At 34.8% G+C, this 16777-nt stretch overlaps 1 protein-coding gene across 2 annotated transcripts in view; it reads right to left on the bottom strand.

Moving 5' to 3' along the window:
* The window catches only part of GRID2 (glutamate ionotropic receptor delta type subunit 2), a 1566068-nt gene that overhangs the window by 785200 nt on the left and 764091 nt on the right, over positions 1-16777 (bottom strand). The window lies entirely within an intron of this gene.

The raw sequence follows: 16777 nt of genomic DNA, 5'->3' as shown, positions 1-16777 counted from the left end.
GGATAGTAGCCTAGGTTATATCTTCTTTCTTGTGAGAGACCCTGAGCTAGAACTACAGGATAAAGGGAAGCCATGCTCAGTTTGCAGGCAACCCACAGAAACTATGAGAAAATTAATCTTTCTTGTAGTAATCTGCTAAACGTGGGGGTAATTTGTTGCTCAAACAATAGATGACCAATGCAAGATAAAACTAGTTAAAGGCAGGATGCCATGGATCACGCCTGTAATCCCAGCAGTACAAGAAGCTTAGGAGGGCCTGTCACTTGAGCCAAGGAGTTCAAGACCATCCTGGGCAACAATGGCGAAAACCCATTTCATATAAAAATACAAAAAATTAGCCAGGCATGCATGTGGTGGTGTACACCTGTAGTCCCAGCTACTTGGGAGGCTGTGATGGGAGGATCACTTGAACCCAGGAGGTGGAGGTTGCGGTGAGCCTAGATCGCACCACTGCACTCCAGTCTGGGTAACAGAGTGAGACTCTGTCTCACAAAAAAAAAAAAAAAAAAAAAAAAGGCAGACAGTGATAGGGAGTAAAAGAAGGGAGACAGCTTAGGCTTTCTTTAACACACGGACCTGAGCTACAGAGAGTATAAATATTTTATGTTATATCTACTTCTATTTTCTAACGTAGCCTTGTACTGGAAGTTTATTTGCTGAATGGTGACTATGTTGTTTCTTAAAACGACTGAAAGAATGTATACTGTCCAAGAATACGCTGAACAGGCATGGGCCAGGCATGTATTCATGGAGGAACAAGGGAAGCCAACCCCCACTAAGTAGTTTATGGAGAGACTCTGAGACCAGAATACAGGTACATTTTTCATTATGTTCTAAGTTGGGCTTAATATACTGTGTATACAATTCTCTTGTGATTTTTTTTTCTGTTGAAACATTGGACATAGTGAGTTATGTGCCTTGATATTCAGTGGAACAGAGTTTGCCCAGGGAAGAAATAAGAAATGTAATATAATGTCAAACCTGCACTAAATAAAGGTCACACACTTGCTGGGACATGCTGGTGAGTATATAAGAGTGCATAGTTGGGACAGAAAACAGTTCAAGCTCAACAGACATACCGTGTAGAAGTTGTGCTCAATGGGCAGTATAACACCTGAGAAAGCATTCCCAAGCAGAGTGAAATATTGTTGTGTTGTGCACGGTGATTGGATTATTACTATTGTCGGCTTGTTTACTACTATTCCAAGTTTTTAATCCCTCAGGTTTGCAGTTCCAAAGCCTAGTTTTAGAAAAATAAGGTTCTGACATACAAGGTTTATGTACAAACAACGCTGTAACAACAAATGACAGACTGACTGCCTTGCCCACATTATTGCCTTCTATTATTTGAGAACTACTGTGGTTTTGTCTGGTTTTGTTTTTGTCTGAGTTTTCTTCCCATCTGTCTAAATGTGGTTTGTTGTTAAATGTTACTGGAAATATGTCATATTGCTTTATTCTTCTTTCCCTATGTGGTTCACCTACCTGGATAGCCCTGCAGACTCACTCATATAACATCAACACAGTAGTAGCTTGACAGACAGAGCAGCTCAATGATAGTTCAAAGTTTTCTCCCTCGGGGAGGTCACCCCCTTCAGGGAGAGCTGATGATTCATCTTGGATAGATATTTTTGCATATTTTGATTACGTACTAATCACAGTATTCTATGACTATGTGTTTGTCTATGACCAACATCAGTCAAAATAAGATGAGGCACATAGGCCCCAAACTGTTTGGTAAGTTAACGTAAAATGAATGAATAAATAAACGACCTGCTTGAGATAGTGGGGACAATGTGGTGAACAGTTGAGGTCATTGCTCATAGAGCTGTATCTTTCAAGACCATAATAGCATCCACAAACAGACCTCTTCAAATGGAAGACAAGAGAAATTTCATAAAATGAAAAAAAGTTGAAACAGAAACAAGGAAAGAGAGGAGAGGAATGGAGATAGGGAGGAAGGGGACGAGACAGTTTTTAGGGTCTGGATTGACCATGCCAGAAAGATCAACAGTATTATGTAGGGCAAAGATTTTGGTTTATATAGCTAGCCCTCTTTAGATCAGTGATGAGAGCAATCATGCCTCCACAAAAAGCCCTAGTAAAACTTCTGCACAATGAGGCTCTAGTGGGCTTTCCTGATTCACAATATTCCATGTGTACAATCTCACACTGATGCTAAGAAAGTCATATTGTTGTGATTTCACGAGGGGAGGACAACATAAACTCTGTGCTTGGTATTTTCTTGGAGTCTGCCTTATGTACTTCTTCCTGTGGTGGTTTTTAATCCGTATCAGTCTTCTGTAGTAAACCATAACCATGGGTATAACAGCTCTCAATGAGTTCTGTGAGTCCTTCTAGTAAATCACCAAATGTGAGGGTACTTTTGGGAAAACCCTGAATTTGTAGTTGGTGTCAGAAGTGAGGGTAGTCTTGTGTGAACTGTGCTCCCTCTAACTTCACAGATAGCTAAACTCTCCACAGGGGCAAATTAATATGCATAGGTCTATCATTGTGTGTGATATTGAGTACATATACTTGGGTGAAAATATTTCAATGTTAGATAACATTTTTGACACAAACATGTGTGTTATTTTATGTCATTTGACACAAGTTGTAAGGATTTTCTTGATGTCAACAGCAATATCACAGTTTATCACAAAAATATGACTTATAGTAGCTTTCAGGATAGAAAGATCTGAATGAGTTTTTGAAGTGTGGCAGATGCTGCTCTTTCATAGAGTGTACCTATAGCAGCTGTCCTGTATCCCATGGGTGCTAGGCTATTTTCTTTTTTCTTTTTTTAAATTATACTTTAAGTTCTAATTATATATGTGCAAAATGTGCAGGTTTGTTACATACGTATACATGTGCAATGTTGGTGTGCTGCACCCATTAACTTGTCATTTGCATTAGGTATATCTCCTAATGCTATCCCTCCCCGCTACCCTCTCCCCACCATATGCCCCTGTGTGCTGTGTGTGATGTTCCCCTTCCTGTATCCAGGTGCTAGGCTATTTTCATTGCTTGATTGTTTGGGGTCATTTCTGGGAAATGTGATTTTTATTTTCAATTTATGTGAAGTATACATTATATCTTTTCAGCCTAAATATTATAATTGTTTTCTTCTTTAGACATCTGCTTAACAAGAAAAAAGGCATCTGTGACTGCATCTGCAAAAACAAAGTAGACAAGAAATGCACTGGATTGCTTGGCAGGAACACAGTTCTCAAATGAGGTTAGTTTATTTGCTTCCTGACAGAAAACATTAAAAAAAATACTTTCTAATTAAGGTAAGAGTTAAGAAATTCCTTTTATTCCTTAGAATATAAGAGGCAAGAGACTGTTAATTCAGAAAAATGTGTAAAGATGCTTTTAGGTTGCTCTGCAAAAGTTCAATATCATATTTTCACTTCTTTAAAAACGTCTGCTGTTCATATAAATACCCCTAGAAAAGTAATCTTAATGTTTCAATATTCAAGTTTGTGATCCTGCCCAAAATAAACCTAGATAGTTCAGCTCTGTCTTCTTTTTTCTCTGATGACTCCTGTAAATCAGCTCAAAATCATCCTTTGGTTTTGGCACTGACCTCTGTATCTTTCTATTTTCACGTTTCAAATATAACTTATAATTGAGATGAAATTATCAGGGCTGTTCTAGAGCTGAAAATAGCCCTGCATTCATAATCATAAACTACAGAATGACAAAACTTGTGAGCTATGGTGAAATTGAGTATATTTTTCCCCAGGTATTCTAGGAAGTTCTCCTATCTCACTGAGATTATGCTTTCCTTACTTCTTTATTGAATTATAGGTTGCTAGTGCCCTTGAAATTTCTCGCATTCCTTTAGGTTAATCTATTTATAATACTTGCTACCCTTGAATTATGACTAGATTGAGATACACAGAATCTGCTGGCAAATTTTCAGGTTGAACTATTTCACAACGATATAAATGGTCCAAAAAAATTGCAGAGTAACAAGAGGTCACTACTATCTTCCCCAGAGTTGGTACGACCTTACCCTACTGTTTTAGTCAGTTCCCATACTGCTAATAAAGACATACCTAAGACTGGGTTTAAAAAAAAAAAAAAAAGAGGCTGGGGAGGCCTCACAATCTTGGCAGAAGAACAACGGACGTCTTACATGGCAAGCCAGAGAGAGAATTTGTGTGGGGTAATTCCCCTTTATAAAACCATCAGGTTTCATGAGATTTATTCACTACCACAAGAACAGGACAAGAAAGACCCACTCCATGATTCAATTCCTCCAACGACACATGGGAATTGTGGGAGCTACAATTCAAGGTGAGATTTGGGTGGGAACACAGCCAAACCATATCACCTATTTAGAGCCAAAATATTTACAAAATGCTCCTGTTGTCAGGAAGCAGGGGAAGGATTATTGACAGCTGAAGTTCTAAGGATTGTGGATTTTTATTATATCCATAGGAGAGTGGATCATACGGCCGGGCGCAGTGGCTTACACCTATAACCCCGGCACTTTGGGAAGCCGAGGCAGGCAGATCACAAGGTCAGGAATTCGAGAACAGCCTGGCGAATACGGTGGAACCCCATCTCTACTAAAAATACACAAATTAGCTGGGCATGGTGGCAGGTGCCTGTAGTCCCAGCTACTCAGGAGACAGAGGCAGGAGAATCGCTTGAATCTGGAAAGTGGAGATGGCAGTGAGCCGAGATCGCGCCACTGCACAACAGAGTGAGACTCCGAGACTCCGTCTCAAAAAAAAAAAAAAAAAAAAAAAAAAAAAAAAAAAAAAAAAGGAGAGGGGATCATGCAAAGCAATTGGGTGCAGGATTTTTTATTAGTCATTAAAATTTCATGAGAGTAAGTGCACTTATAAGAAATTTCACATCCTCTTTTTAATCTTCCCCAAAATAACTTTGAGATTTGTTTTTTCTCTTCTTCTTCTCTCTTTCCCATTCCTCTCCTCTCTTTTTTCTCTCCACTCTTCTCTCTCTGTCTCATCCCCTTCCTCTCTGTCTCCATTCCTCTCCCTCTCCTTGTTTCTGTTTAAAGTTTTTTCATTTTATAAATTTTCATTTGTCTTCCATTTGAAGAGGTCTGTTTGTAGATGCTATTATTGTCTTGAAAAATAAAGCTCTAGCTGGGCGTGGTAACTCATATCTGTAATCTCAGAACTTTGGGAGGCCGAGGCGGGTGGATTGCTTGAGGTCAGGAGTTCGAGACCAGCCTGGCCAACATGGAAAAATCCTATCTCTACTAAAAATACAAAAATTAGCTGCGTATGGTGGTGCACGCCTGTAATCCCTGCTACTCCGGAGACTGAGGCACAAGAATCGACTGAACCTGGGAGGCGGAGGTTGCAGTGAGCTGAGATCGAGCCACTGCATTCCAGCCTGAGTGCTAGAGTGAGACTCCATCTCAGAAAAAAAAAAAAAAAAAAAAAAAAAAAAAAGATGTAGCTCTACGAGCATCAACCTCAACTGTTCATCATACTGTCCTCACTGCCTCAAGCAGGGTTTAAAATTTGGTAGGTACAAAAGAAATACTTTTAGGAACACAGAAAGGAAAGAAAGCAGAGAGGGAGAAAAGGAAAGAGGAAGGAAAAAATACCCAAAAATTTCATGAAGAAATACCATGAAATAGTTATGTATTTTTATAAACTTCCCAGTAAAGAACCATTGGGGCATAGTTTAAAATGGTTATCAGAAAAAAAGGAGAGAACAGAAACTCTACTTTTCAATAGTAATAGCATTACATATGTAGTACTAAATGTCTTCCTAGTTTGTGTTTGATTTAACGATGAAAATGCTCTGTACATTTCTCCAGCTGTGTTCCCCCAACAGACTGAGACATGTAGTGCTCTAAAAGCAGCTGTTAGCCCTCATGCAGTTTTATTTGCATGCTAAGAAAGAGCAGCCCAGCACATGAATAAAACATGCTTCTTTTTATCACACCCTCCCAGTAAGTCACTTCTACCTAAATATTTTCTTTTCAGAGACTGAGCAGAAGAAGTTAATCAGGGAATTTTTTAAAGCAATCATTCTAATAATTCACTTTTTGTGAATTTAATTTTTGTCATGTAAATAATCTGAGGAAGACTTCATTAAATGTTTTTTTAAAACCTGATGCTATTGTATATTTTGTAACTCTAATAATAGCAGTTTTCGTCAATCTTACTTTCTCATCTTGAAATGTAAATATTGTATCTTTTAAAAAGATGACATTTTTAGTGTGAAAAAATACTACAGTTTACTGGTACTTTCTATGTCATCATTTATAGCTACAGAGGAAAATCTTAAAACAAACAGTTTACTATTATCGAAATCACAATATAGTGATTATATGTAGTGTTACAATGTAATAGTGCCATATCATGTCAATAAAAGGAACAACAATTATTATTTAGGAAGCTCACATTTGGAAATGCATTAGTTCGATATGTCTTCAAATTCAAAATGAACACTTAATAGTGAATCTACTGTATTAAAATGTTGGTAAAGAAATATGTTTTTAAAAAGTTATAATTTATAGATGAAAGGGTAGGGCTTTAACACAGATTTTTTTTTGAAGATGGCAAGCCAGGAATTGAGTACTAAAGTTTAAAGAAAAATAAAGTTTTTCTTTATTTCTATTTGCCATTTCTTACTTCAAAACCCTTGAATAGGAACTTCCTTGGAGAGTTTATAATTTATTTACTCTATGCCTCATTTTAATAATCTAAAAATGCTTCCCTCTCCATGTAATGGGAACTCAGGATGTGATATTTATGAAGATTAATAGCACAATGTTAATCTAAAATTGTAAGAAATTCCACTCATCTCAGTTAATCTCTTCACAAAATAACATCACTCTGTTAACTCATTATTCTCCTGCTCTGCTTGTATTATGTGCATGAAAATTTTCCTTTAGTAATCACTTCATAATTTTTCTGGGCTTCAGAAACTGTAAGCCATACTTTTTAAAGTACATCATTTACATATGTTATTATTTCTTTTTTTTTTTTTTTTTTTTTTTTTTTTTTTTTTTTTGAGACGGAGTCTCGCTCTGTCACCCAGGCTGGAGTGCAGTGGCCGGATCTCAGTCACTGCAAGCTCCGCCTCCGGGTTCACGCCATTCTCCTGCCTCAGCCTCCCCAGTAGCTGGACTACAGGCGCCCGCCACCTCGCCCGGCTAGTTTTTGTACTTTTAGTAGAGACGGGTTTCACCGTGTTAGCCAGGATGGTCTCGATCTCCTGACCTTGTGATCCGCCCACCTCGGCCTCCCAAAGTGCTGGGATTACAGGCTTGAGCCACCGCGCCCGGCCATATGTTATTATTTCTACAGATCCTCTTTGAAGTGGAAGCAGAAAGTGGGACCAGCTACCTAATTTTCTAGGCCTAATTTTCTAGGCCTAGAAAAGCAAAGGAAAGCATAGGCTCCCTTGCTCAAAAATTATTAAGAATTTTAAGACAGTAATAGCAGACCCAAAGCAAATGTAGGGCTTACTAATTACTGTGGTTTGATCAATACACATGATCTAATGGAAAAATTGTGTACACCTATCAAAATGTCATATGTGTATACAAAAAAAAAAAAAAAAGAAAGATACCAAATCATATTTGCTCTGCATACTCACTACTATCATGGTACTCCATGGTTTCGTCTTGTGCCTAATCACACATGATTTACTATTTCACTTCTCCTTATAAAGGCCCTAGGTAATTTACCTTTTGGAACTCTTTCTGGTCTCATTTTGTACCAGAGAGAGACCCTGGTACTCTCTCTCTCTCCCAAGCAGCGTTGGTTTTGCAGTTCCATGGATACACCTAGCACCCTACTGTTTTGGTGCTTTTCATCCCCACCCCCTCTGAAGGCTTGCACTTTGAATTCGTTCAAGTTATTGCTCTAGATACCTTCTTTATGACTCTACCAGAGTCAGTACACAGGTCAGTGCCTGACTAGCTTTTATCTACTTACACAATTTTTGGTGTATCCTGTCTTCCTCATTGCATTATAAGCTTCAAGAGCTCATGGACTTCATCTAATTTATTCATTGTTCTCATGCCTAAAACAGTACTTGGCAAATTACCGGCACAAAATGAGTATTTGTTGAATGAATAAAATAAGAAGAGACTGAATAGAAAGTATGCAGGAGGAACATTTCCAAGTGTGAATTAGATACTATATTGGATTTATGTTCTTCTAATTTCTTAGATGTGACATGAAAAATTAAGATTACTTAAAAATACATGTAAATATTATTATTTTAATGTTATCAATAAAATAATATTTTAGATTATTTAAATTTGGATTCATATTAATAGGTGTGTATGGTGCTCTTTGAAAAAAACTTTTATATTAACAACCTGCCATGGAAAAATATTAAATGCATCCTGAGATATTAAATTTGCATTTAGGTATTTCATTTAACAAAATAATATGAGCTAACATGTATGTTTAAATATATTGTTATCTAAATCTCAATATAAATTTGAAGGTAGAAAAAATGTTTATCAATTTCTGAATTTCACTGTAAAACTCAGTGCACATTTTAACACTTATTCAATCTTCCTCTCATCTCCAAAGATAACAATGTATGAATGTGCTTTGAATTTTTGAATATTCTCACTGTGAAAATGAAAGGTAGGAAAAGAGTAATAAAACTTATCTGTGGATACACTCTGTAAAATCCAGCAATACAGTGCTTCTTACTATACAACCAGGAGTACACTCTTCATTTTCCCATGTGATATATATATTACTTATTTGCAATCTTTTGTTTTCTAGGCATGCTAAGAAATTGTACTCTCCCACCTCAATTTTCTCTTCAATGCCTTGAGAATGTTGGAGTTAGTAATAAAGTGTGAAAAATAGTATGTCCAACTGCTATGCATCAGTGAGACAAACTAACACACCAGGCACATTGACCCTAACAATTAATTTGACTGTTCTAACTATTGATAAATAACTAATAATGTCATCCCATATAAATAGTAGCCAAACAGAAGCAAATAAATCACCACTACCAAAGAAACATTGCTTCCACACATATAGTTCAAAAAAACTGAAGAAAATGATTTTATATGTAAAACAACAAAAAAATGGTGTTGACTGCATTCCACAGTTGATTTGCCAATGTATTCAAAAAGCAATTTTCAAACTCTTCCCCTTTCTTCCTTTCACTTCTGAGTAACATCTATGCTTCGAATCTGCACAAACATTCTTCTCACCTTCACAGATTGCCTATCCTTGGTGTTACCTACTATAAACGGGCAGTTTCTCAGGCCATTATCATTTCTTTGCATTTTCAAAAAGTAAACTGGTTAAAATGTGTGCTGTGTAAGTATTAAATTATAAATGAATGACATTTGCATTTCATTTGTTCTTAGTGAGTGGTCATTCTTAAATTTAGGTATTCATAAATATACTCCACCCAGCATTAAAAACTCAAGATGCAATGATCAGGCAAGGAGAAATGATGGCTAAAAGAAAATTTTCGAGGAATTATAACACTGAAAGATACACACACACACACACACACAAATACACTACAAACTATTACAAATATCCTCTTCTACATGATTCTATTTCTGTACCATCAATCTCAAAATACTTGTGGATGAGAAAAAAATGGAACTGATTTTCAAACATTAAAACATACATAACTTCTTTGAACACACATTGTAAAATAATTTTTAAAAATCATAGTAATAAGAAATAAAACCAAGCTTGGGATACAAAACTGTTTCCAATATAATATAATTCATTCTGTACTGATAATAAATATGTTCAAATAAATATCTTCAAATAGAAATTGTTCCCTGGTGATCCATAAGTTTCCCTATGCTAAGAGTATTGTGTGAGGCCAAATATGCCCTATAAATATTTTATAATGAGCTCAATGTATAAAAAATCAAGCTACAAAACAAACCTGAGAAAACATTTGAATAAACCAGAAATGGATAACTGAGACCATAATTCCAAGCTAAATCCTAATTGATTATAACTGATGAAAGGGAAGATAGTGGTTATAAAAAGAGAAGAAAACAACCCTCATTTTACAGTTTGTTACTCAAAAATATTTTCTTGATATTACACTACTTCTCTCAGTGAAAGGAAATTATAATAAATCTTTAAATGAATTTGAAAATTATCAACTTTCCCTACTTTTTGTTCTGTTCTAAGTAGTGAATATAATACAAAATTTTCAAACACAACTACTAGGATTGATGTCTAGATATTAATATTTTCCAAATTAAGTTGCTTCCATTTCTAAATTCAAAATGAATCATCTCTTTTAATCGTTAAAGCTTGGAGGTATCCCAGGAATACACATTAAAAAATAAATGTAGAATGACTTGATAAATCTATCATGGTTCAAATTTCAGTAAATGCTTGTTCATCTACATTATCTCATGGGAAGCTATTATGTTAGAGCCAGTTGCCAAGTTAAAATGGTTATATTTAAAGCCTATTTCTCACTGTTTTTATTCTTTTTAAGCTACTTACTACAAGCAAGAAAGTTTGCCCTGGTTGTAGGAACATTAAAAGTATAATTTTTAAATATTATTATTGGTAAATATTGCAAATTGAACTACTCAAAATAATAATCTACATACAAATTCTATCTCATATGGCCTGGCTTAAATCCATTTTGAGCAACAATTTGTACCATCATCAATTGACAACTAGAAGCCCTGATTTTGTTGTGAGAAAAAAGTAAATGAGACAAATTCCTACACATCATAGGTTGAGGAGAATATTATAGGGTCCTACATTATTGGCCAATCTTACTAATTTCATAATAGGGAACATGAGCCTGTAGTATTGCTTGGGATTAATAAATATCTGTTTAGCCAAGTTAATATTGAATCCTGAAGAATACAAACATGATACATCTGTCTAAAATGCTGTTTGGCATAAATTTATAGAGAAGTCTCTTTTTCTCTTAGAGAAATATGCTCTCAGAGAACTTAAATGTTTCCGAACACATTTGGAGTATTGGGTTCAAATTTCCTCCTTCTAGCCCTCCTTCCTCTTTCTCTCCCTGTCTTCTTTTCCTCTCTCCTTCCCTTTTTCCCTCCCTCCTCTTTCTTTACCTTATATCTTCCTTCCTTCCTTTCCTTTATTCTTCCATCAACAAATGTTAATGAAGGCTTACTGTGTGCTAGGTTTGTGCTGAATGCCACATTTTCATTAAGCAATGTACTCTAATACACACTTACATGGATTAATTAAAGCCAATGGCCATTTTAGTTATAATTTCTCTGCTTCACAGAAATAAAACAGCTGATCTTCTTTTTTTTTCTCCTCTTCCTCTTTCTCTTACTCCTTGTTGCATTAAAGTATAGGTTATTTAACCTCCACTGACAAAGAAATAATGTCATGTTAATGTAGTCTTAATTTTGTTTCAGTGTGATAGTGGATGGGTGGGAGACTGAGCATTAGGAACAGAAACAAGGAATTAATACTACCTAAGTACTTTTTGAAATTGACATTTGGTTTACGTACAACAATAAATAAAAATCTTAAGTATTCAGGTATTAATTTTGACAAGTGCATCTGCCAGTGAAACCATCACACTAAACTGTAGAACTAATGTAACCTTTAAAATATATAAAATAATGTAAAATACACGATGTTTTGCAAGAGTTAAAACCGGTCTTTTTGAAAGTCTTTATGCTTTCTGCTAAACTATAAAGACATAAAGATCTTTGCACATTTTACAGGCAAATTTGCTTAAATTCAGAAGAAAATTTTAAACCTCTAGAAGTCAATAAATTTATGGCTAAGTAAATTGAGTTTTTTTTAAGTTCTCATAATAAATTCTATGGTATAAATATGTAATTTATGCCTCATAAGCTATTCCTATGACCTCTGAGAATCAATATTATTCCTAACATTAAAATCTATTGCATACTCATAAACAGAAATTGCTCTGCATTTGTCTCCAAGAAAGATTTAGGTCTCATTTGATTGGAACCTGTTTGCATAATACATTTTGGAGTTTCATTAAAGAGGGCTAAGGGAGCAAAATGATCTTAGTAGGACTTGAAATTATGACATTTACAAAAATAAATGCCAGGTTTTGAATTAAGAAGACTCAGAATATAATTCTGAATCTGGCTTTTTATTTTGCACCTACCAGATAGTTAAAGTGAGAGACTTAATTGAAATGACTGGTAAATCGTTTTTGTAGAGATTTTCTTTTATCTTTTTCCTACTCAACAATGGGCCAGGTGGAAGATACTCCAAGGAAAACACTAGAGTAATGTTTTGTAAAACATTTTATCCTGCTTCAGTGAACTATATAAAGTTTTGTGTAGTTAAGGGTTCCTGGGTACTGCAGAAACACAGCTGCAGGTGCTCTATTATTTCTTTGTTTTGAATTATGTGAACGTTATTTAGTCTTAAAAATATTTTACCCATTGTTTTAGTATTAAAAATATTTTACCCTTTATTTCTCTATATTCAAGAAACGAAAAGTACCACCCATCATATTCCGATATGCTTTTAGCTTATTTAAGGAAAAGTAAAAGTAGCTTCAGTTTAAGATATTTGAGGTTTTATGTGATACATATGTCTTAGCCCTGTCCTCAAGGCATAGACCACGCTTTTAAGCCTCACTATAATCTGCAAAATATTATAGCTCATTTGAGGTATTGCTTATTTCTCTTTTAAAAATTACAGATTTTAATTCCTTTGTGAGAAAAACCACACTATTAGCTGTTTTCGAATTTCTTGTGTGCTGTCAAAAGTGTTTTACAAAAAAGGGACGTATGTGTAAATGATTTGAGAAACATTGTGATTAAACAAAGTTAAATAGGTTTCCTTATGGCAGGGCTTCTTCGAATCTTCCATGATCTATTGTGTTTCGCTAACAGAATACCTTATGACATTTTTTTCCTGAAAGATTTCACTGCAGATTTTTCTTAGAATAATTATTAACATTTAGAGAAATTCTATCATACATACAAATCATTCAGGAAAACATAGCCGGCAATATGTCATTAATTAGAAACGGTAAAATCAGCTATTTCTACCTTTAACTAATAGTTATTCTCCAAAGATTAATACACAACACACACACACACACACACACACACACACACACACACACACACACACGTTCTCTGTGGCCATCCAATTTAATCTTCTCATTAAATGTCCTAAAATCAATGGCACTGTTCACTGTTTATGCATAAACAATGTCAACATTTTTTTACTGGCCTTTGTGTATCACTGTAGATGTGTGATGAAATAATAACAAGATTATTGAATAAATAGTTTAAAAATATTTAAATTCTCAATTGAAAAATGACCCAAGTAAATTTTTTTTAAATGAACATGAGGGAAATGTTTACAAAAGCATGCAGTAGGCAAACAAAAAATTTACTATTGTATCAAGAGTCTTTAGCATTAGTAAGTACAAGTTGAATGAAAAAAGAAAAAATGAGCATAATACTCAGAGTAGTACTTCATAAAAAGGAAATAAATGACTAAATAGATACTTATAATTAAAGAAAGGTAGATTAATAAAAATTAAAAATTTTAAATCTATTATGTTGACAAAGGGTAAATTAAGATGCAATTTTGTGAAAACACTTTGATTAAAAAATTTAGGTCCAGGTGCAGTGGCTCAAGCCTGTAATCCCATTTTCTATTCCAATTTTTGATACATCTGTTAGTATTATTCCTTCTTTCTTTAGTATTATTACCTTTTTCCTTTTCAATGGTTCCTTCCCCTGAACACGCTAGTATGCTCAAGTCTCTCATCTTCCAAACACACATAAAGATAAACATTTAAACACACACACACACGCACACACACACACACATATCCCCCCACAAAAACAAAACAAAACAAAACAAAACATGTTATCTTAACTCTTTGTAGGTACTACCTATCTGCTTCTTCCCCTTTATTGTGATAATTTCTCCGAGTTTGGTTTATATTTGTTAATAATATGTGCTTATCTTCTATTGCAATCTGCCATCAACAAGTCCATTCTTACGAAATTGTTTTGCTTTGTTTTGTTTGGGGGGGGGGGGCGGTTTACCTGCTATAAGAAACACTGATCTAGTAGCTACTTTTTGTATTTTTCCTCTGTAGGGTTTGCCAAGATTATCCAGGTTCCAAATCCCCTGTTTTGAAAGTCTGTCAAGTCCATGTAGTGTACTTGAAGGAGCTTGGGTTTAGGAGTAAAAGAGAATTGTGGGTCTACTAAATTTTCATGACAGTTTTTGTGTTCCATGATGAAAATTCATAATAGCACCTCCTGATGTTGCTGTGAGGATTAATAGCACATATAAATCACCAGGAAGGTCCTTGTTCATGATTTTCATTTCCTGTGTGTTGAACACTTATCTAAGCAATTAGTATGTATAAAACCATTTGATGATCACTACAACCCTATGAGGTTGCCCGCTATTTTTATTTGCATTATAAATGTAGAAAGCTTTCATAAAAGAGCTAAACTGCCCAAACAAAATCTTAGCTATCGGTAGGACCAAGACTTGTGCCCACATAATCTGGCTCCAGCATCTGTGCTCTTCATTCCCTTGCTATATAGTAGCTTCCTTGTTGCTTTGACCTGGGAACATTGCTTTCTCAAGATTGTCTCTCTCATTTCCATTTTTCCCTCCTTTGGATCTATCTATTCTATACCAGAGTTCCATTTTCGGCCCATTACCAATGGGTTTTAATCTTTTATTGGTTACAGACAGTTGCCAAAAGTTAAAATACCTTTTTTTTTCACACATATGTGTATGGAAGCATGGTTTTACACCCAACATAGGGAGATTCATTTACCTCATGAAGCCTCTCTTTTAAGAGTCCTTACATTAATAAGCATTTAACAAATTCTTTTGGTCATATATTTCAATTACGTCTTGAAGTTTTTTCTTTCTTCCCATCCCTCTGCCATTGACTAAGAATATCACTCACCATCTTTTTATGTTTCCAGTGAAATGAATCTAGAGTAGTGAATAACACTTTTGATATTAAACAGATATGGAATAGACCCCCCAGATCTTGCTGTTTCATTAGCCTTGAGCAATGTACAGTTCTTTTACAGCAAAATAAGTTAGGGTAATGATGTAGACACTATTCATGCACATGTGTACATGTATCACAGTGCATATTAATAGATTAAAATTCCAAGTGACCCATTAGTCAATCTTTTATAAAATGCTTCTATTGACTGAGAATTTCACAATTACATTTGACCATAAGCCATTTTTCATGGAAATCTCATTAATTAAATCTATATAATATTATATTGGCCACTATATAAATTTTCTTCCTTGCTAATCTCAGCATGTCTTCAATATTGTCATCAGAAATGACCTTTCTGAAACAAAAGTTTCTCGTGTGTCTACTCCAACTGAAATTTTCTGTGGGGGCCTGGATTGTCTCTATGTAATAATTCTTCATATACCTGCCTCAATTTACCACTCTGGTTCTTTATGCTGTAGCTCTAGCCCTAGCAAACTACATGATTTTTCCTTAAGATAACTCTGTGTTATTCATGTTATTATCTGTGTACATTTCTCTCTGCTAAGAATGCCCACTTACGCTTATCTCTGTGCTGTGGGTGGAATATTTGTTTTCCCCTCAAATTCATATTTTGAAATAGTAATCCTGAAGATGATGGCATTAGAGGTAGGGCTTCTGGGTGGTGATCAGGTCATGCAGACTCCAGAAACCTGAGAAATAAATGTCTTTGGTTTATAAGCCACCAAGTAAGTGGTATACTGTCATAGCAGCCTGAACAAACTAAGACACTTTAGCATGTAGAAAACCCAGTGCCTTTCAACTGACACGTGAACAGAATTAATTTATTCCCTTTCTCTTCACAAGGTGCTCAAGTATCTTACTTTATGCTCTTCAATTATGGTTTAAATCGTTTTATAGGTACTTCTCTTGGATTCAGCCTTTACCATGAAATTTGATCTTCTGGAGAACCATGCAAATATTATTCAATATTTTATCATCTTTTCTTTCTCCCTTCCACTTCTCTTCCCTAATCCTACAAGATGCTTTATAAAATACCAGTTCATTGTTTCCCCTCAAATAATGTTTATTAAAATAAATGATTACATTATATATATATATATATATATATATATATATATATCCTTTATTTTTAAACACTACAAGTGGATGAGTTAAATAATTCTGATTAAGAATGATTAAAAAGTAATCAAAATTTCTAGTAACCTCTTTGTGCAAATACAGATTTACACCAGTAGGATGTATGCAAGGGGCAGTCACAAAGTATGAATTAGTGGTGACAGTAAAGGCAATACGTACATGTATACTAAAAATACTGACTGACGACAAGCACAAACCTTTAATACAGGAATAGGATTTAATATATGACCCCCTAAAATATGTATGTGTGTGTGTGTATATATATAAAAATACATAAATTTCCATGCTAAGCTAAAATCTTTACAATTTTTAGCACCCTTGCTAAAAAGCAACATATGGATTGTGTATGTAGGCTTATTTGAAATCTCTGACTGAGAAGTTTGGTACACGGAATATTAACTAAATATGAAGACATCCGGTGTTTACATAGTATTAGCATATGGTGTCAATAAACTTAAAGTTATCCTCAATAAACACAGATTAAAAAAAACTCAACCAACAAAAGAAGGCTATAAAACTCTTAAATAATCATCCATACCATCTCTCAAGACCATCTGCTACTTATTTAGATGTTTTTCATTCTGTCAACTTCCTCTACCACTGTGAAACGAAGACCTGATCTTAGATTGTGATTAAAAGGAAAGCAGACATTACT

Source organism: Rhinopithecus roxellana, chromosome 2, assembly GCF_007565055.1.
Source record: "Rhinopithecus roxellana isolate Shanxi Qingling chromosome 2, ASM756505v1, whole genome shotgun sequence".
Lineage (NCBI taxonomy): Eukaryota > Metazoa > Chordata > Mammalia > Primates > Cercopithecidae > Rhinopithecus > Rhinopithecus roxellana.
The sequence above is the reverse complement of the archived record's forward strand: the minus strand, read 5'-3'. Positions and strand labels throughout refer to the sequence as shown.